We start from the raw sequence: 22580 nt of genomic DNA on the forward strand, positions 1-22580 counted from the left end.
GTGCATAAGAGGTCGGGGGAAGAGGAAAAACTTCTTACATCCTACGTGGAGTTTAGGATTTAACTGGAGCCCGTAGGTGGTGGTGTCAACTGGCTACCCCTCTCTGACCAGCATTGTGGTAGTCAGCTTCCCCCTCAGGTTTCTTTTTGAGGACCCAAAAGGGGAGCAATGGGTGGAACATTCCATCCCTTCATTATTTTGTTTACGAGGTAGGCCCAATTTCCAAAGCAGCAATTGTGGTTCATTGATTTCCAGTCCTCTACTTCTCTTGTCACTTTCAGTCATAATCTAAACACTGTCCTTGGGTGGTACAAGTAAAGCCTTTCTGTTTAAATTCAGTCTGTCTCCTTCTTATATCTTTTCTTAAACAATTTTAAATAATAGGTCATGGTGAGAAAGTATAAACTTCCATCTGCTTTTTACAGTCAAGCTTACAATTAGGGCAAATTTGTAGGTCCAGTTATCACAATACCTCCTTATTCCCCATTCCTCTCTATTTTTTTTTTTTTACCCTTACTTGCCATGTCATTTAGACCAGTAGTTCTCAACTAGGGGTCGAGACCGCCAAGCAGGGCCAGTGTTAGACTTGCTGGGGCCCAGAGCAGAAAGCTGAAGCCCCACTGTGCAGGGCAGAAGCCCGTGGACTTGACCTCTATCACCTGGGGCTGAAGCCGAAGCCTGAGCAACTTAGCTTTGCGGGGCCCCCCGTGGCATGGGGTCCCAGGCAATTGCCCTGTTTTCTACCCTCTAATGCTGGCCCTGGCTCTTATATGCAGAAAAACACTGGTGGGCTGTGGAGTTTTTATATCATGTTGGGGGGGCCTCAGAAAGAAAAAGGTTGAGAACCCTGATTTAGACTGCAAGCTTATAGGCTATATAGAGTGTACTATGTACTTCCATTTCCCTCAGCAAAGTGTCTAAAACACATGGGGATCTGCAACTATAACTAATAATAATATTCTAGAGGCCAAAGTTTTCAAAAGTGACGAGTAGAACTGAGTGAAAATTGGTATGTCCTTCCCTTGGGAAATTCCAATATGTAAACTTTTTGTTTTTTGGCTCCAAATCAAAATGAAATTTTGAAATATTTAAGTTTTTGGGGAGAAGGGAACAAAATATTCAAAAAATGTCTATTTGAAAATGGCAAAACATTTTGTGTTAGCATTTTCAACAAACCAAAATTAACATTTTGACTCAGAAATATTGAAATATTTCTTTTCAGTGGAACTGACATGAAATGTTGGGTGTTTTTTGACACATTTCACTATTTAATGAATTTCTTCATGGAAGTTGTAGTATGGGAGTCTTATTCCTCCATTCTCTCTTATGGGTCAAGCTCTCTGGCCAGACTGTATGTCACATGATGCACCTTCAGCTGTGTGACTTATATGTTACACCACACAGCTCTCTGAGGAGATACTGTGTTGTGTCATGCGAGATATAGTTTAATGCTGAACTAACTTGAAATGAAATGTTTTGGATCATTTCAACAAACCAAAGTATTTTGGTTTGGGTGAACTGACCCAAAATAAAATGTTTTGGTTTGATTTTCCCAACAGAAAACAAAAAAAATTAGTAAAATAAAAATTTGTGAAACTATCATTTTCCATTGAAAAATAATTGATGGAAAATTCCCAGCCAGCTATAGTGTCTAGTTATTTTGGGTACTCAAAGAGACATTGTCAAGGTTCCTCCCCCACTCTGAACTCTAGGGTACAGATGTGGGGACCTGCATGAAAAAACCTCCTAAGCTTATCTTTACCAGCTTAGGTCAAAACTTCCCCAAGGTACAAAATATTCCCCCCGTTGTCCTTGGACTGTCCGCTACCACCACCAAACTAATACTGGTTACTGGGGAAGAGCTGTTTGGACGCGTCTTTCCCCCCAAAATACTTCCCAAAACCCTGCACCCCACTTCCTGGACAAGGTTTGGTAAAAAGCCTCACCAATTTGCCTTGGTGACTACAGACCCAGACCCTTGGATCTTAAGAACAATGAACAATCCTCCCAACACTTGCACCCCCCCCTTTCCTGGGAAATGTTGGATAAAAAGCCTCACCAATTTGCATAGGTGACCACAGACCCAAACCCTTGGATCTGAGAACAATGAAAAAGCATTCAGTTTTTTACAAGAAGACTTTTAATAAAAAATAGAAGTAAATAGAAATAAAGAAATCCCCCCTGTAAAATCAGGATGGTAGATATCTTACAGGGTAATTAGATTCAAAAACATAGAGAACCCCTCTAGGCAAAACCTTAAGTTACAAAAAAGATACACAGACAGAAATAGTTATTCTATTCAGCACAATTCTTTTCTCAGCCATTTAAAGAAATCATAATCTAACACATACCTAGCTAGATTACTTACTAAAAGTTCTAAGACTCCATTCCTGTTCTGTCCCTGGCAAAAGCAGCATACAGACAGACACAGACCCTTTGTTTCTCTCCCTCCTCCCAGCTTTTGAAAATATCTTGTCTCCTCATTGGTCATTTTGGTCAGGTGCCAGCGAGGTTACCTTTAGCTTCTTAACCCTTTACAGGTGAGAGGAGCTTTCCCCTGGCCAGGAGGGATTTCAAAGGGGTTTACCCTTCCCTTTATATTTATGACAGACATCTTTAAAATGGCCTGTTTTTCAAGGGGTGAGAGCTCAACACTTTCGAAAAATAGGACACCTTTGAGGTGTCTCAAGTTGGGCACCCAAAAATCGAGGCACCTAAATCAATACTCATCAAAATCTTGGTTTAGCATCTCAGTGAACTAGAGTCCTCCTCATTGAATCATTACAAATAAATCAACAGAGCAAGCGATTTCTAGTGTGGCAGATTAGTTAAACTGTTGAGACTGACCAACTTCTTATCACTGGAGAAAACAATATTTCTAGCCTATGTTTGGGTTGGGTAGTTTGGTAAGGGTAGCACTTCTGTGGGTAGATTGGTGGTTCTAAGTTTAAATTTAGAGTATTTTGAAATTCAGAAGTACTAAGATTCTTTAACCAAATAATTTTAAAATGATGTGCACAAGTAAAGTGGAAAGCGTACAGACCTGGTCTTGACTGATATCACTGGCTCTGTTCTAAAAATTAACTTTATTTTATTAAATGGATGCTGTAACAGGAGAACTAGATTAGCTATAGCAGGTTCTGACTGTATAGGTTTGCAGTTACCTGTTTGGGATGAAGGTCTCAATAGCCAACAGCTATGAAAATGTACCCATAACGTTTATGATGTTAAACAAAATTCCAGAAGTGCAGTTACACATACTGGAAATTTCCTCTTTCCAAACTGACCTTCAGACAAGACTTTCTGAATATTATGTAGCTGATGCATATTTATTTTCACAAGAGCAATAACACTCCAAAAGATGGAAGGCTAATATAAGGCATATGGTATATGTCAACTGGTAAGTAATTTCCCCCCAAAAATAGGTGGAAGCATTAAAGTCTTGGTCTCCCAGCTTCATGAGTAGCTACCACACAAGATGAAATAGGAAACAGTCTTTCTAGTACAGGAATCCATTTTATAGTATCTTTTATCAACTAGATATTATCTAATAATTACCTACATTAAAATAGTTTGAAGGATCAGTGAATACATGAGTATTCAGAGGGGCTCATACGTGGTAGGTTAAGACATAATGCATCAAAACCTGCCCTTATTTACACTAATAAAAATTTGGAGTAACCCCATTGAAGTCAATAGAGTTGCACTGAATTTACACTGATGTAATTAAGTGAAGAGTTTGGCCAAACATCCTTACTGGCCTTGCTTGGTCTTAAATGTAAATACAAAGAATGGTCAGTAGTTCTGAGAAATAGATAGAAGTCTAACTCAAACAAACTGTTTTGCACTTCCATCTCTCTGATTTTGTACCCAGATGGTCAAATACTGTGGTACTGAAGGGTACTAGATATAGAATGGTAGTAAATATTCCAATCTCTTATATATTCTCAAATATTTATATCCTTACTATCTCAGAAATTATTTTGTGACCCTACAGAGGTGCTGAATTCGATCTTTCAGCATCATGAATGATCTAGCCAGTGGCTGTGCGGAGGACATGAAAGCAAAATACTAACAGTCCAGGAGATGCAGACAAAAGCATATAGACAATAGGGAATCTTTCCCCCACAACAACAAATCACTCACAACTCCTTGCCTGTACGTACAGGGAAAGATTGAAATTCAATGTTCTTTAGTATGGTCAAAACCAGCTCAAAATGAAATCAACAGAAAGATTCCCATTGACTACAGTGGGAGATGGATTAAGCCATGGGTCCAGATTCAGCAAGGTACTTAAGCACATACCTAATTTGAAGCATGTGAGTAATCCTGTGGAATTCAGTTGGACTATTCAAGTGCTTAAATACTTTGCTGAACCTGAGCCTTTGAAAGGAAGCACTGAAATTAGATTTTAAAGCTATTTTAGCAATGTTCCAATAAGGTATGAATAAATGTTTCTTGTATATAATATGCAACCTTATATCCTTGGATCCTGGAAACAGCACATCCTGGTCATGTACGTGCTTGTGTGTTCAGGGGAAGAAACGTGTTTGTTGTAAAATTTCAGAGACTTGCATAATGCACTAGAAAAAAATAACTGAGTTTCTAACTACAGAAATGAGGGGTACCAGTTATATTGCAAAAACTTAGATTTTCAGCTGTTTTTTTTTCAATGAAAAATGAAATTTTCCAAGGAAAGGAAATATTTTCATGAAAAATTTTGTTCAATCACCTTCCCCACTCCCAATTTTCTGTTGGAAAAACCGCTTCGAAGGAAATTTTTTGACCTGCCCTACATATTTGCATAATTTTAAACTAAACTCTGGTAAATTTCATTTGTATGCATAGTTCAAAGAAACTGCCATTTAGTTGGTAAATTTTTCCTGTCTTAACTGTTCTAATCTTAATTGGAATGTTTCTAACCTCATCTTGGTAATACAAAAATTACTAGAAATTAAATGAACTTTGGATGACGTTTTGAAAAGGAAGGCACTATAGAAATACTAAGTGGTGTTGATATTATTAAGAAACATGCTGTAATATAAAAATGTCACAGTAATATATGTTGGCAACTTAATTATTGGACTGAGCTAAATTACAAAGTCATTGTATATTCAATGCATGGATCTTCATACTATTAAGGAGTAGATTTGCTATTTGTCATCCCATTTAGATGCTTGGCTGTTGACCCATTTTCAAGTGCTATGGACTGCTTGCCTTGAGCTGGGTCCATATTTAGGGTCCTATCCAACTCCCATTGAAGAAACTTAATTCTTTCCATTGACTTCAGTGAGATCTGGAATGGACTTTTAAAATATGAACATTTTCTTGCTTTCATATCAATGGACATGGCAATGTAAATATCACACTTAATTTATCCATAATGCATCCTATTGGCCAGACTGCATCTTTGTTCACTTAATGGACATGAAATACCAAGAGCTGTCAGAGGGACATCAAATGCAATTATAGCACATTTAGCACACTATGCCACGAGAAAATGGTTTCAGAATAACTGGTAATTTATTCTGTGCAAATTGTTCCAACGACGTAGTGCAGGAAGTATAATTGACAGCAATGTACATCATAACAATCTTAACTGAATTACACTACACAGAAGACAAATTTAGCACTGCCTTATTTCCACAGAATAAAATTTCATATATTTTGTTTGACAATCAAAAAGAACTCACCACAAAAACCACTAAACTACTAAGTCAGGAGTTTTTACAGCACATGTGTTTTTCTGTTCTGTCGTACGCACAATTATATATAAATAAATAAATAAATGAAATACAATTTAAAAGTCACTCAAGGCCAAATACCGATTCCCATTGATATCACTGGGAGATTTTCCTGAATAAGAAGTTCAGAATTTGATCCACATTTGGGAGTCTGTCTGTGCAACTTATGAATTCTAGTTGTTGTTATGAAATTGTTCCATCAGTGAAAGACCCTATGTCAAAGTGTATCCACCATTTCTGACAGGACCCACAATAGGTTCACGTCAGATTGAGGACAATGGGAAGTACTTAATTTCTATGACTGCGTTGACTGATCATAAGATATACTAAGGATGTGTGCTTGAGTTGGGAGGAGATATTTTCTCCTCTTGTCTGAAGGGAGCAGGGAAGAGTAGAGAGTGGAAATTCCCCAATTAGGATGAAGAAACAGAAGTGCCAATGGAGTAATTTATAAATGACTAACGGGGGAAGACACACACACAGAGACAGGAACTTTGGGCAGGAGAGGGGAAGAGGACAAACTAGCAGAGGTCAGAGAAGGTGAGCTTGGGGAGAAGGCTCCAAATTTCAAAATTAAAGCTATGCCCTGCTACAGATGATGACTTTGACCCCAGCCCAAAGAATGCTCCGGAGTGGTGAGGAAATGGAGGCAGGGAAATATATGTAGGGTTTATTTTTGAATAGAGTTATGTATTTCTCATGCTATTAAAAAAAGAGCAATGCTTTGTTCAAGTCCTGTGCAAGGTCTGTATGAATTATGTGCTACACCTTATCATATGACCCCTGAGAAAGTTAAACTAACTCAGAGGGCTCTCGTTTTCACCAAGATTCTGGGAGAGTGTGTTTTTAAGATATGAGGGAGTCTGAGGGGTCAGTCCCGATTCCAGGGTGCTGGGCAGTGGGCCAAGTGGTCTAAACTCTCAGAAGGGTGTGCTAAATAAACAGTCTGGACCCCAGGCCAGAGGCAGTGACTAGATACTGTTCAGACTCCACAGGCATTGAGTCTGAGTGTTCAAGAGTGGTGCTAGACTGCAGCTGCACAATCAGGGCTGTCCTTAGGCATACTCAGCATACGTGGCTGCATAGGGCACCCAAAAATTTGACGGGACACGGGACAGCAGGTAAGAGTGGGTCAGCTCCTGTACACCCAGCGTACGCTGCAGTCTCCTTAGGCAGGGGCTGTATTCACAGAGCCGAATGCGCTGGCGCGGCACATGCTATGTGAGGAAGAGGGTACGGAGGTCTCTGCAGGGAACTGTGACTCTCCACCACCATGAGGTGGGCCAGGTGCTCGGTATCCTTTGCTGCCTTATCCCTCCCCGCCGCTGAGCCCAGGCTGTGGCAGCGACTGCTGCGTATGAAGCTTGGTGTGTGTCCGCAGTGGGGGCGGTTCTTCTGCGGGTCCATGGGCGGGGATTCAGAATTTGAGGTTGGGCATAGGGGCACCAGTTTAATAATGCTGCGGAGGGCCCCATAAATCCTAAGGACGGTCCTGTGCACAATGCTACATTATGACAAAATAATTTTATAACTGAAGGAACACAAGGCACTGATCTGCAATTGAGTGTAAAATGAGGTTCCACGAGGCCACAAGGTGCAGGATCAGAGTCTGAATATATATATCAGAACTGTACATTTAGAGTAATACAGTTGAGAGCCAAACTATTAGATTATGTAAATATAATCTCTAATGCTCCTGTAGTGAAGAAACAATATATATGTCTAACAATTTCCAATCAATAAATTTCTATTTATTTAAATTTAAATGCCAGATTGGGTCCCTGTGATTTGTATGAATAAATAGAGAAATAGTGAATAAAAGCAGGGAGATGATTTTACCTCTGTATACAGAATTGGTGACACTGATCCTGGAATACTACTGTGATGGGTTCCAGAGTACAATTTGGAACTAGAGTACCACTGTGTCCCCTTAACTCTCCACCCTGGCCTGTCTCTCACAAGGCTTTGCTAGTGACAAGCAGCAATCCCTTCCAGGAGCTATCACTCAGCACAACCGCATATGGAGCCCCACACCCAACTAAATTGCATGAATGCTCCCATAGCCAGTCACAAATCACAGAGAAAGGCACCAGAAAATCTCCTAAGCCCCCAGCCTTGCACCCCAGAACTGTACCATCTTGTCCTGATCAGAAGCCTGACCAGTGTAAGTTCATTACCCAGTCCACCCCTCCCTCAATGCAGAGAGGACACACTTTAGCCTTTTTAAACTGTGCTGAGATTTCCCAAGCACTTCAACCAAAAAGCGCTCTTTTAGGTAAAATATGAAACAGATTTATTAACTACAGAAAGATAGATTTTAAGTGATTATAAGTGGAAGGCACAAAAAGTCAGAGATAGTTACAAAAAAAAAAGTAAGCACATAGTCTAAATCTTAAACCTTATTAGCATAAGCAGTATTTGGATCAAGCAGTTTCTCTCACCCCACTGGATGTTGCAGGTAGGTTACAGTCCTTAATACACAGGCTTCCCCTGTAAGCCTGGGACCAGTCTCCTCTTTGTCTTCCCAGAATTCCTATTGCTTCCAGTGTAGGTGGGGGAGGAGAAAGCTAAAAGCATGATGCCACTGTCCCTTATTTTATACCCAAGCTTTATCTACACTACACAGTTAAATTAACTTAAGTTACACCAATGTACAGCCACCACTGTAATTAAACCACTGTTACATGTCTACACTATGCTCCTTGTGTTGTGTTGGCACATCCACAATAGCAGCTTTTACATTGACATAGAGAGCAGTGCACCATGGATAGCTATCCCACCGTGCAACTGGCCAGAGGGTACTTTCAGAAGGGTTTGCAATGCCTCATGGGGGCAGGTACAGTGTCACATGATGAAGGTTTCTTAATCCTAGTGTTCCATGGGCATCCTACTAGATTGCCAGCCACTTGTCAACTGCCCTTGTAACCTTCAACCCAGCCATCTCTGTCAGAAAGCATGGATCCTGCATTGTTGTTCAGTATTGTGCTGTGCATTATGAACAGAAGGCTATAAGAGGTGCTCAACGGGGGGTTATTTGACTGGGGGTGGCTTTAAGAAGCATATTAACACTGCACCACAGTAGTGTGTGTTGCTGTAGTGTGCTGAGCCTGGCATTGTTTGTTTGCAGCGGGCTATGAACCTTGTAACGGTGGCTGTTTGTGCCCAAAAAGTAACACCTTTTAAATCACTTTTTAAAGTAGCACTCAGTAATATGACTAAACTGACATTGCTGAACACTAACACAAGAAGCCCACAGAAGTGTAGAGGTGGGAGAAAGGGAAAGGAGGGAGAGTTTGTGACAGGGAGTCTCCCTGTTAAGAAACTGACCCAGGTATGCTTGGTGGCCGTTGCTGAGTCACAGGGTTGAGCAATCCCCATTCTGTGGTGCTTCTCTTACAGAACTGTAAATCCCTTGTTTACAACTCCCCTGCTAATTAGTGGTCATTTAATGCCCACCTGGGTGTGGATCACCTCCTTTGTTGTCACTAGAGAACTAGCAATGGACGACTCCCAAACTTATAACATATTTTAACAATAACCATACAGCAAAATCTCATAAGTTCTATACATGAATGATATACATATTTTTACAGAACAATGGGTTTCAGCAGATCATGACCTTTCATATGATATCTTACCTGGCATGTTTGTATGAAATATCAAAATCGTATATGAATGATGAATGTGGAGGTTACAGGGTGCTACTTTGAGGTACGTCTGTCACAACTACATACAGTTCTTTTGCCCATATTTTGAAAAGGATGTTGAAAAATTGCAGAGAGTGCAGAAAAGAGCCACAAAAATGGTGAGAGCTGGAGAAAATGCCTGACAGTGAGAGACTTAAAGAACTCAATTTATTTAGCTTATCAAAAAGAAGATTGAGAGGTGACTTGATTACAGTGCATAGTACCTTCATGGGAAGAAAACGAGTACTAAAGGGCTCTTTAGTCTAGTGCAGAAAGGCAGAACAACAACCAGTGGCTGCAAGCAGAAACCAGACCAATTAAATTAGAGATTAGGCACAATTTTTTATCAGTGAGGGTCACTGGCCATTGGAACAAACTAGTCAGGAAATTGCTGGTTCCTTCATTTTGTGATGTCTTCAGATGAATGCTGGCAAATATGCTCTAGATAAACACAAGTTTAAAAGCAAAATGAAGGGATCACACAGGGGTCATCTGGGTGAAATGTAATGGCCTATGACATACAGGAGGTCAGACTAGATAATCTAATGGTTCCTCCTAGCCTTAAATGCTGAACCTATGAAGAGGGAACTTTCTGTTGCATGGATCTCTCCCTCCCATGCAGAAGGAGGCTTAGCTGCTTCCACAACCGTATCCCCTTTCTGCCTTAGCCTCAGGGAGAGTGCTTAGTGGATCTGCACATGTGGGGAAGAGATGGCTCTGAGGACTGGCCAAACCAACATTGTATTTTAAGTAATTCACTTTCAGGAGACAATAGACAGTGGTGCCAAGAAAAACTCAATCTGCAAAGTTTGTGGGAAGCAGTTTTTCAAACCAATAGTTTTGTTAAAGCAAATTACACACACTCCATTGTTTACATGGTTAGATGTTCCACATCAAACCATACTCATCAGTAGTCATGGAAATGACTTTTGGTCACTATTGACTAACAGTGGATTTGAATCAGTGACATACAGGTGAAAAGCCATAGCCCAGAGCCATCCAGTCTCCCAGATATAATCATTTTACTCCTGGATAACAGATGTTGGAAAGGGCACACAGCTAATGAGTTGATGCTTTTTAAAAGGGCATGAAAACAGAACATCTTTTCTATGGTAAATGCATAGTGATTAGAAATTTTGCGAAGAGGGAGGCATTGATTTATTTCTTAACAAAACAGACCTTGAGATTAGGGAACCATCAAACCAATCCCAATCAGAATAAAAATTGAAATAACTCCAGAAAGCATATCCACTAGCTACAAACCTTAGTGATTGTGTCACTCCAGGAAATTTAGTGGTTGACTAAGCAACCTGATATACTAAGTGTCCCCATCTATAAAAAATTAAGAGCAGATTCCAAAAGCCTGAAGCAGAACAATTGTTATTGAATGCTGAGCCCAAACGATTTAAGGTTTTAAAGTTGTCGATATAATCCTGGCTCTTGAAGTAAAAACTGCAGCACTGGAACAGCAGGATTTAAGATTGGAATAATTTATGATGCTGAAATTAACACAAAACATTAATTTTCTGAATATATTTATTAATGTAAAAAAGCCTACACTGTTTAGGACCTCACACCGGACCTGATGTCCTTCAAGGGTGTGATATAATAGAAATCCATAGGGTTTGTTTACACAAGGAAATTAATCTGGATTAATTGAAAGTGTGAATTTAAACCAAATTAGTTAAACCAGAATAACCCCCCATGAGGACATTCTAATTTGGAATAACATTGGCCTTCAGTTCACCTTAATTCACTTCCAAAGCTGAGTAATTATTCTGGAACAGAGTGTCCATATGGGGAGCTATTCTAGAATAGCTGTTGAGGAGTAGTTTATTCCACAGTAGCTATTCTGGTCAATTTCCTCCTATAGACAAGTGGAATATGCAACTCCTGACTAATTTACATTTTAGGAAAATATGTTCTGTCTTCCTAACTTCCTTTATCAGTTTCAATTGTGTACAATAATCTTTACTTCCTGTTGCAAATGGTAGGTTACTGTGCATTGTAAAACAGTTCCTACCTTGTTCAAGAAGAGATTTTTCAGTCGCATGTGCTAGTGAAGTGAGGTTTTGTAAATACCTAAACCGGACTTTCTACATGTAGTTCAGTGTTTTGAGATCCTATCAGAAAGAGTGCTATAAACATGCATGACTATTACGAATATCACTAACCTTAAGTAAAGTCAATATTAAAATGTAAGCAGTGCCTTGTACTCAATTTTTTTATGATTGGTCTGTCTTCTTTGTGTGCAGATATGGTAGAAGTCACCATGGAATCTAAGTGTGGATTCAAACATGGACTGTAAAAACGTAATGAATGAACTCAGAGTGTCCCTGAGTTTCTAAATAGAACTCAAGAGAGCTTTCTTTCCTTCAGTGTCAGTCCCCTACTATCTTTGCCCCTCCCAATTCATATTATTAATATGACATAAACTGAATTTAGTGAAATATTCGAATATCTCCTAACCTGAAGTAAATTAGAAGTTAAGTGCCATAGGCTCTTACAAAGCCAAAAATCTACTCATATAATAATGATGTTAGGAAAACTCACCTTGTTTATTTATTGGTGTAGACGTAGGGGCTGATTCAGTACGGCATTTAAACATATGCTTAATCTTAATTTGTAGTTAATGAAATTTAAGCATATGCTTTAATTTTAACTGAATCAGGATTTTAGTGTGGAGATGAAGTTTCACTATGGTGTTTTGGGTGCCAAGACATTATTATGTAATAAATGAACCAAAGGATCATATCAGTCTAGAAACAGAGAAGTAGTTTATCACTTAACAATCTACAGCAGCCATTAGTTATTTCCTCAGCTGTCTTGAGTGTGTCTCTGTAGTGGAAACTGGCAACGTAGTGATTAAACCCACAAGATAGTGATTGACCTGTGACATGGGTATTTCCTTCAAAATAACCTCTATGCTATTGAAACCTGCTCAATGTAATTATTTCCTCTGCAGAAACTTTTAAAGCATCTGTATCTTTATTGATCTGCTCAGCTAAACAACTGTTTCTCTCTTCTCCAATAACAATATTGATTTTCTGAAATCAATCAGTCATTGCTCACTGTGTTCACATGTGGAGAAATAGTTACCCCAAAGCAATCTCAGGGTTCAAAACTGTGTCCCCAGATTTCATTTATAATGGCATTGTTTTTATATGGTGGTAAGTCAAAAGTAAGAACTTTCTTTGTCTCTTTCCACTATTAACCTACATAAGAGTGATTGTTTAATAATAACTGAACCTACATTTCCCATTTGGAGTAAAATAAACAATCAATCAACACAGACAAATTAAATTCATATTTAGACTATCACATAACAGAGCAAAAATGAGAGAGAGAAAGAGAGGGAAACAGACCATGGTGGTGATGAATGGGTGGAGGGAAATGTATGGAATGGAAGGGGATGGTATAAGACATACTTTCTAAAATTAGGGAGGCCATCAAACCCCTAAAGTACAGAGTGAAATAGAGCTATGCAAACTAAATTCCCCAAGAGCATGAATAGATATATATATATTTAATCCACAATCCTTCTGTTAACAAACTGTAGAAGATTTTATACTCTTAGAATGTAATCTGATTTTACTGTTCACTGTTTAAGAACCATGTTTGTATGGTTTGTGTTGCTCATAGCAACATGTGTCTATCACCACTTTAAAATGATTAGCAGCTCAATTGTGAGTTGCAGGATGGGTCAAACACAGGTGCATATCTCACTTAAGGAGGAATAACTAAGAAAGAAACACAATTGACATGATAATTCAAGCTAATATTATATATATATAGCTAATTTGGAGAAAATGAAGGTTTAAGCCTTTTACGCTCATAGTCAGCGAGTAGCCTCTGTAGCGAATGTTCATATGATCTGCACTAGCTTTTATTTTCTGTATTGTCTTTTTTACTCTAGCAAGGAGGTTTGACAAGTCTATGACCTATTAGTACAATATTACCAGAGTACTCTTATTTTTATCATTAGAACTGCATGAATAACTTATTTTTCAGTTTGCTGGCCAAATCATAAAATTTAAAAAAAAAATTGTTTTGGGTTAATTCAAAACAATTTTTTTGGAATTTTTTGGCAAACTGAAAAAACTTTTGTTTTGGATCAAAGAAATGTTTCATTTCATTTTTGAGTTTTTACCTTTTGTATAAAACTGAAATAAAACGTGAAAGTCATTTTTGAATAGAAAAATTGAAAAGTTTAGTGTTAAAAATGTCAAAACATTTTGTGTTTTTGAAATGTATTACAGCCAAATAATTCAATGAATTCCACACAGATTTGCAATATGTTTTGGTCAACCTGAATCTACATATTTTGTAGAAAAAAAGTTGTGTCCTAAAAATTTCACCCACTATTAATACTGCACTGTTAATATTGCAATTGTTTCTTAAGCTAAGGAGAACAAAGTTGAATAAAGGGGCAGGAGAACCACTTCCCAGAGTTTATACTGGCTACATCTCCCACCTAGAGAAGTTATATAAAATCTCACAATAATACCTAAACTTTGCATTTACAGTATGTGATACAGCATGACCAGAAAGCAGCAGAAGAGTGATATAGGAGAGATATGTAAGTCCCAGGATGAGGAGGAGCCTTATTCCCTGCAGAGGGAAGAAAGGTTTCTACAGATTAATTAAAAGCACCTGAAGCCAATTAGAGCACCTGAAGCTAGTCACCTGATAAAAACCTCCTGCTTCAATCAGCCAGGGAAAAGAGTTGAAGTAGAGGAGAGTTTGGAGAAGTACTGTGGCTGGCTAGAAGATCAAGACCCTAGGTAAAGAGACATCTGGCCTGGACAGACAGACAGAGAGGGGGTAGGAAGCCCCACAAGCTGAAGAGCAGGAGAGGGAAGTAGCCTGGGGGAAGGAAGAACTAGTTCAAGTGGTTTACCACTTATCCCTAGGGCACCTGGGCTGGGACCTGGAGTAGAGAGTGGGTCCAGGTCCCTCCCTCTCCACTACCCGTCTCTGGGTTACTAGTAAGACAGTAAATACCCTAGTTCAGGGGTAGGAAACTGCAATCTGAACCTACCTCTTCCCCTCCCACCCCCCAGAAGAGGAAGTGTGGGGTCCAGCATAATCGTACCGGCAATTTGCCACAAATACAATGGACTCAAACTATTTAAACTTAATTTTATAAAATCTTCCAAAGATTTTGAAGGAAATTGCCATATTTGTCACAAAAGCAACTCTTTAAAACTTGTATCATGTGATAAGTGCATAATTCTGAACTCTGTTCTTGGTCAAGCATTAGTCACAATATATACTCATTTTTAAAGCATATTTTAGGCTACAATATTTTAATAAATGTTGTGAGGACAAAGTCTTACAATATGGAAAAACCCTCCTTTACCTTATTATTGGATTCTTTCCTCTACAACATTTAGATCAGTGGCTCTCAACCCATTTACCATTATGGGCCACATATGAGGTCCACAATGTGTTATGTGGGCTGCATACAATTCTACCTGTATGGCCCTGAAGATGAGTGGTGATTGGGCTGCAAGTTGAGAACCACTGATTTAGATGATACCAAAATCTGCTGCCTTTGGGCTCAAATCATGATGAGAGCTATCTGAGAGAAGTTTTGGGATATGATTTTTCAAATGAAATCCACCAGTTCCATGGTGGAACTCTGGCAAGATTAGCTGTTTTCATAAGAGCTTCTGCTGCATCTCAGCTGGAACCCGATGGTAAGTCACATCCAGATTTAGAACTGACCCATGACCAAAATGATAGGGGTGAGTTTGGACTTGAGGGATTCAAAGCTAACTCCTTTTCTATACCACCTTAAATATGAGGGAGTTTGGATTCAGTGTTCCAGTTCTTGCCTCTAATTACAACAGGTGCACCTTGTGAGTAAATATAAATACTTAACCCGGTATACACCTGCCTCAGTTCCATCTTTGTGTTGTATGTTTTATGTAGTGTACTTCCATGGTATGCAGGTCAGTTAATTTCAAGGGAGTAAGAAGGTTGCTCTGTTTTCCTGCAAGAATTGAGTTTATCCCCAAAAAGCTTAAATTTCCATTCTCCTTCCTACCATTACAAAGCTGTTTCTGATGCAGTGCACTCATGAAGTTACCTTAGTTAGTAACTACTGTATAACCATGAAGTGAGCTGTAGCTCACGAAAGCTCATGCTCAAATAAATTGGTTAGTCTCTAAGGTGCCACAAGTACTCCTTTTCTTTTTGCGAATACAGACTAACACGGCTGTTCCTCTGAAACCTCTCATACTATATATCAATCTCTGCTGGGTAAATAGAGAAATTTGGGAACTGTTTCCATAAATAGGGAATAGATTACTAAACTTGCCAACCTATGGCTGGATCCAAAGCCCACTGAATCAATAGAAAGACTCCTACTGGCTTTAATAGGCTTTGACACAGATGTCTAGTAAGGATTCTCCTAGTGGAGACTCTTCTACATCTAGACTCAAGCAGTGCCAAATACTTTTTAGAGAAAGTAATACTTTGCCTTATTAGTGTAGGGTTGCCACCATTCTAATTGCTGGTAACCAGACACCGAAGACCACAGCCCCTGCTCCACCTCTCCCCGCCCCAAGACCACACCTGTGTTCCACCTATTCCCCTGAGGCCACACCCCTGTTGCTCGCTTCTCTCCCTCCCTCCCCCTTAGCTCGCTGGATCATCTCAAGGAGCCCGTGTGCAGGCAGGAGGCAGTCCCAGCTGAGCAGGGGCTGCTGTGGGTTAATGACCCCATGCCTTCCCTTGCCCCTTCTGGTCGTAAACCAGGTACCTGTCAACCCTAAATGGCACCTGGATACAGAAGACAAAAACTGGACTGTCCGGGTAAAACTCAGATGGGTGGCAACCCTATATTGGTGGTTTCTCAAAAATATGAAAATGCTGCCAAAACATTTTCACTACCACTAGAACCAGTTGACAACTGTGGAAGACACTGTGGTTCAGCTGATGGGGGAAACCCCCCAGAACATATTCAAAAATCTGAATAGAGGAGCTAACATCAGAGCCAGCAAAAATTGGTAACCTCTCTGACTTGGTTAATTTCGAAGCAGACTTTCGGTTGCCTATGTGTGGATAAGTGAAATAGAACTGCTTTAATTATATTTATTTGAGCATAAGCTTTCGTGAGCTACAGCTCAATTCATCGGATGCATCTGATGAAGTGAGCTGTAGCTCATGAAAGCTTATGCTCAAATAAATTGGTTAGTCTCTAAGGTGCCACAAGTACTCCTTTTCTTTTTGTGGATACAGACTAACATGGCTGCTACTCTGAATCCTTTAATTATGTTTGCCAAAAATGCTTTTCTCTCAGACATCTGATGGATTTTCTGAGAGCTCTGCTTAGGGAGATGTTATAGATCAACCTAACTAGTTGCAGTTAGATGTGAATAGTATAATGTTTGGAGGTTTGTATCCAAACAGGTGTGCCCTCCCTTCTTTTCTTTTTCTAAATACTGTAAGTGAATTTAGTATCCATGATAGCAAGAGGCTAAAAACACAGGCTTGGGAAAGTCAGAATGGAAGCAGAATGCTGTACAAGCTTTCCCCCAAACTCTGCCAGCACACCTCAATACTATTCCTGGGCTTCTCTTGAGCTGCCAATCATGCTAAATTATACTAAATTATGGCTTTATGTTGCAGACAAATGGAGACTCAGATGGGATCACAAACACATTTTCTCTTTGGCCCTTTCTTGTTTTGGTCTACTTTACACAAATAGAATTTCAACAGCTAACACACATTTACAGGCTAGAGACTGGTTTACCTTTTCAAAGGCTTTTTATTTTAAATTTCACTTTGCTGTTTCCCCTGACACCAGGCACAAATGTTGCCTGCCTTGGAAGTGTCATCCCTTTATTTTGCTTTTAGCAAGCAGGCATTGATAATAGTAGGTAGCATGTTGTTAACAGCTTAAGCTGATAGAAGCATCAACTTCATGAGAAAAGACTGAAAAAAAAATTTCTGCAGTTTCCCCCTGTCTCCTTCTAAAATGAGTCCCCTGATGTTCTGTCCTGTTGTTTCTGAAGTAAGGCTACTATTCCGTCCTGCCGATTGTCTGTTGCAGCCCTCAAGCTGGTATCATATTTAAAGAAAGATGTTTCTTATTCGAGATGTATTGAACTATTGGAAATGGCTCAGTTGCCTCAGAAAGGAAGTTAATGGGGTAGAGAGGATATTTCTATACCCATACCTCCTATCTATAATTGATAGTGGATAGCTGACAATCCATGAGTGTGAGTGTTTAGAGTATTTTTGATGCTTCTTGCCTTGTTGTGCCACTTTTTATAAGAGTGCCATGCAGTTAAACCTAGTAAACAAGATCCACAATAATTTTAAAAGCACAGTCTTTCATGTCAAGATACCTGTTATCCATCAGCTCCTGCATACTTCAGTCAGGCAGATTTATTAGGTAACACATACAAAAATGTTTTTTTAAAAAAATAAAAATGACTAGCATAGTATTAAGTGTTACCCCCAGGACCTGATCCATCACCTTTACCTATTTAAATCAATAGGCCCATTCACATGTGTAAGGGATGGAGGACTGAGTGCAGAAATGTATTCAATGTTTTTGAACAGACTAACAAAGAAAATGTGCAATTAAATGCTGCTACAGTTCAGGGCTAACTGCGCCTCTGTCCCCTTTGTGATATCTCTGAGTTCACCTCCTCAGATGTTAGGTCTTCTGACTTTTACCTCTCTCCCCCCGCCTCAGACCAGAGATCTGGACTGCAGGATCCCGTGTACCAGCCATTTTTCCCTGCGGGTCTGCCTGGGTTCATATATGTGCAGTTCTTGTTCCCCTCTGGGAGCTTGTGATCGATGTGTTTCAAAGAGCAGTGAAACCTTCTTAAAACTAATGCATTTCTGGGAAAGAGAACTATGCCCTGGTCTACACTAGGACTTTAGGTCAAATTTAGCAGCATTAAATCGGTGTAAACCTGCACCCGTCCACATGATGAAGCCCTTTATTTCGACTTAAAGGGCTCTTAAAATCGATTTCCTTACTCCACCCCTGACAAGTGGATTAGCGCTTAAATCGGCCTTGCTGGCTCGAATTTGGGGTACTGTGGACACAATTCGACGGTATTGGCCTCCGGGAGCTATCCCAGAGTGCTCCATTGTGACCGCTCTGGACAGCACTCTCAACTCGGATGCACTGGCCAGGTAGACAGGAAAAGAACCGCGAACTTTTGAATCTCATTTCCTGGTTGGCCAGTGTGGCAAGCTGCAGGTGACCATGCAGAGCTCATCAGCACAGGTGACCATGATGGAGTCCCAGAATCGCAAAAGAGCTCCAGCATGGACCGAACAGGAGGTACGGGATCTGATCGCTGTTTGGGGAGAGGAATCCGTGCTATCAGAACTCCGTTCCAGTTCTCGAAATGCCAAAATCTCCCAGGGCATGAAGGACAGAGGCCATAACAGGGACCCAAAGCAGTGCCGCGTGAAACTGAAGGAGCTGAGGCAAGCCTACCAGAAAACCAGAGAGGCAAACGGCCGCTCCGGGTCAGAGCCCCAAACATGCTGCTTCTATGATGGGCTGCGTGCCATTTTAGGGGGTTCAGCCATCACTACCCCAGCCGTGTTGTTTGACTCCTTCAATGGAGATGGAGGCAATACGGAAGCAGGTTTTGGGGACGAAGAAGAAGATAGCTCACAGCCAGCAAGCGGAGAAACCGGTTTTCCCGACAGCCAGGAACTGTTTCTCACCCTGGACCTGGAGCCAGTACCCCCCGAACCCACCCAAGGCTGCCTCCTGGACCCAGCAGGCAGAGAAGGGACCTCTGGTGAGTGTACCTTTTAAAATACTATACATGGTTTAAAAGCAAGCATGTGAAAGGATTACTTTGCCCTGGCATTCGCGGTTCTCCTAGATGTACTCCCAAAGCCTTTGCAAAAGGTTTCTGGGGAGGGCAGCCTTATTGCATCCTTCATGGTAGGACACTTTACCACTCCAGGCCAGTAACACGTACTCGGGAATCATTGTAGAACAAAGCATTGCAGTGTATGTTTGCTGGCATTCAAACAACATCCGTTCTTTATCTCTCTGTGTTATCCTCAGGAGAGTGAGATATAATTCATGGTCACCTGGTTGAAATAGAGTGCTTTTCTTCAGGGGACACTCACAGGAGCCCATTCCTGCTGGGCTGTTTGCCTGTGGCTAAACAGAAATGTTCCCCGCTGTTAGCCACAGGGAGGGGAGAAGGTTGAGGGTGTAGCCACGCGGTGGGGGGAGGCAAAATGCGACCTTGTAACGAAAGCACATGTGCTATGTATGTAATGTTAACAGCAAGGTTTACCCTGAAAGAGTGTAGCCACTGTTTTATAAAATGTGTCTTTTTAAATACCGCTGTCCCTTTTTTTTTTCTCCACCAGCTGCATGTGTTTCAATGATCACAGGATCTTCTCCTTCCCAGAGGCTAGTGAAGCTTAGAAAGAAAAAAAAAAATGCACTCGCAATGACATGTTCTCCGAGCTCATGCTGTCCTCCCACACTGACAGAGCACAGACGAATGCGTGGAGGCAAATAATGTCAGAGTGCAGGAAAGCACAAAATGACCGGGAGGAGAGGTGGAGGGCTGAAGAGAGGGCTGAAGCTCAAATGTGGTGGCAGCGTGATGAGAGGAGGCAGGATTCAATGCTGAGGCTGCTGGAGGACCAAACCAGTATGCTCCAGTGTATGGTTGAGCTGCAGCAAAGGCAGCTGGAGCACAGACTGCCACTACAGCCCCTGTGTAACCAACCGCCCTCCTCCCCAAGTTCCATAGCCTCCACACCCAGACACCCAAGAACGCGGTGGGGGGGGGCCTCCGGCCAACCAGCCACTCCACCACAGAGGATTGCCCAAAAAAAAGAAGGCTGTCATTCAATAAATTTTAAAGTTGTAAACTTTTAAAGTGCTGTGTGGCATTTTCCTTCCCTCCTCCACCACCCCTCCTGGGCTACCTTGGTAGTCATCCCCCTATTTGTGTGATGAATGAATAAAGAATGCATGAATGTGAAGCAACAATGACTTTATTGCCTCTGCAAGCGGTGATTGAAGGGAGGGGGGCGGGTGGTTAGCTTACAGAGAAGTAGAGTGAACCAAGGGGTGGGGGGTTTCATCAAGGAGAAACAAACAGAACATTCACACCGTAGCCTGGCCAGTCATGAAACTGGTTTTCAAAGCTTCTCTGATGCGTACCATGCCCTCCTGTGCTCTTCTAACCGCCCTGGTGTCTGGCTGCGCGTAACCAGCAGCCAGGCGATTTGCCTCAACCTCCCACCCCGCCATAAACGTCTCCCCCTTACTCTCACAGATATTGTGGAGCGCACAGCAAGCAGTAATAACAGTGGGAATATTGGTTTCGCTGAGGTCTAAGTGAGTCAGTAAACTGCGCCAGCGCGCCTTTAAACGTCCAAATGCACATTCTACCACCCATTCTGCACTTGCTCAGCCTGTAGTTGAACAGCTCCTGACTACTGTCCAGGCTGCCTGTGTACGGCTTCATGAGCCATGGCATTAAGGGGTAGGCTGGGTCCCCAAGGATACATATAGGCATTTCAACATCCCCAACAGTTATTTTCTGGTCTGGGAATAAAGTCCCTTCCTGCAGCTTTTGAAACAGACCAGAGTTCCTGAAGATGCGAGCGTCATGTACCTTTCCCGGCCATCCCACGTTGATGTTGGTGAAACGTCCCTTGTGATCCACCAGAGCTTGCAGCACTATCGAAAAGTACCCCTTGCGGTTTATGTACTCGGCGGCTTGGTGCTCCGGTGCCAAGATAGGGATATGGGTTCCGTCTATAGCCCCACCACAGTTAGGGAATCCCATTGCAGCAAAGCCATCCACTATGACCTGCACATTTCCCAGGGTCACTACCCTTAATATCAGCAGATCTTTGATTGCGTGGGTTACTTGCATCACAGCAGCCCCCACAATAGATTTGCCCACTCCAAATTGATTCCCAACTGACCGGTAGCTGTCTGGTGTTGCAAGCTTCCACAGGGCTATCGCCACTCGCTTCTCAACTGTGAGGGCTGCTCTCATCTTGGTATTCATGCGCCTCAGGGCAGGGGAAAGCAAGTCACAAAGTTCCATGAAAGTGCCCTTACGCATGCGAAAGTTTCACAGCCACTGGGAATCGTCCCAGACCTGCAACACTATGCGGTCCCACCAGTCTGTGCTTGTTTCCCGAGCCCAGAATCGGTGTTCCACAGCATGAACCTGCCCCATTAGCACCATGATGCATGCATTGGCAGGGCCCATGCTTTCAGAGAAATCTGTGTCCATGTCCTGATCACTCACGTGACCGCGCTGACGTCGCCTCCTTGCCCGGTATCGCTTTGCCAGGTTCTGGTGCTGCATATACTGCTGGAGAATGCGTGTGGTGTTTAATGTGCTCCTAATTGCCAAAGTGAGCTGAGCGGCCTCCATGCTTGCCTGGGTATGGTGTCCGCACAGAAAAAAGGCGCGGAATGATTGTCTGCCGTTGCTCTGATGGAGGGAGGGGCGACTGATGACACGGCTTACAGGGTTGGCTTCAGGGAGCTAAAATCAACAAAGGGGGTGTCTTTACATCAAGGAGTATTTCAGGCAGGACTTCACGGAGGGTTCCAATAAGAAATGGTGCACCTAAGTTATTGTTCTTATTGGAACAAGGAGGTTAGCCTGGCCTTTGATTGATACATGGCTAGATTTACCTCGCTGCACCTTCTCTGTGACTGACTGCAGTGTGACCTAGAGGAATGAGTCCCCTGGACAGGGGAGGAGGCAAATGAGTACAAAACAAATCTGGTCTATTTCTTGTTTTGATCCACTCCATCTATCTTTTACATCTTTGGCTGGCAGCAGACGGTGCAGAAGGACTGCATGCCATCCACATCTCATGGCTGCTCGGCAGAAGATGGTACAATACGACTGCTAGCCATCCTCATCTCTTGCCTGCCCGGCAGAAGATGGTACAGTACGACTGCTAGCAATCCGTATCGCCTGCCTGCTCACACCATAAGACGATTCAATAGGACTGACTGCAGGACTAAAGAGAATGACCTGGTCAAGTCACTCCAAATTTAGTCCCTGCGCCCATGTCTGCCCAGGCGCTCCCAGCCAACATGGCCAGGAGCACCTCGGACACGACGAGGATGACTACCAATCGTATTGCACCG

This window comes from Caretta caretta, chromosome 5, assembly GCF_965140235.1.
Source record: "Caretta caretta isolate rCarCar2 chromosome 5, rCarCar1.hap1, whole genome shotgun sequence".
Taxonomy (NCBI): domain Eukaryota; kingdom Metazoa; phylum Chordata; order Testudines; family Cheloniidae; genus Caretta; species Caretta caretta.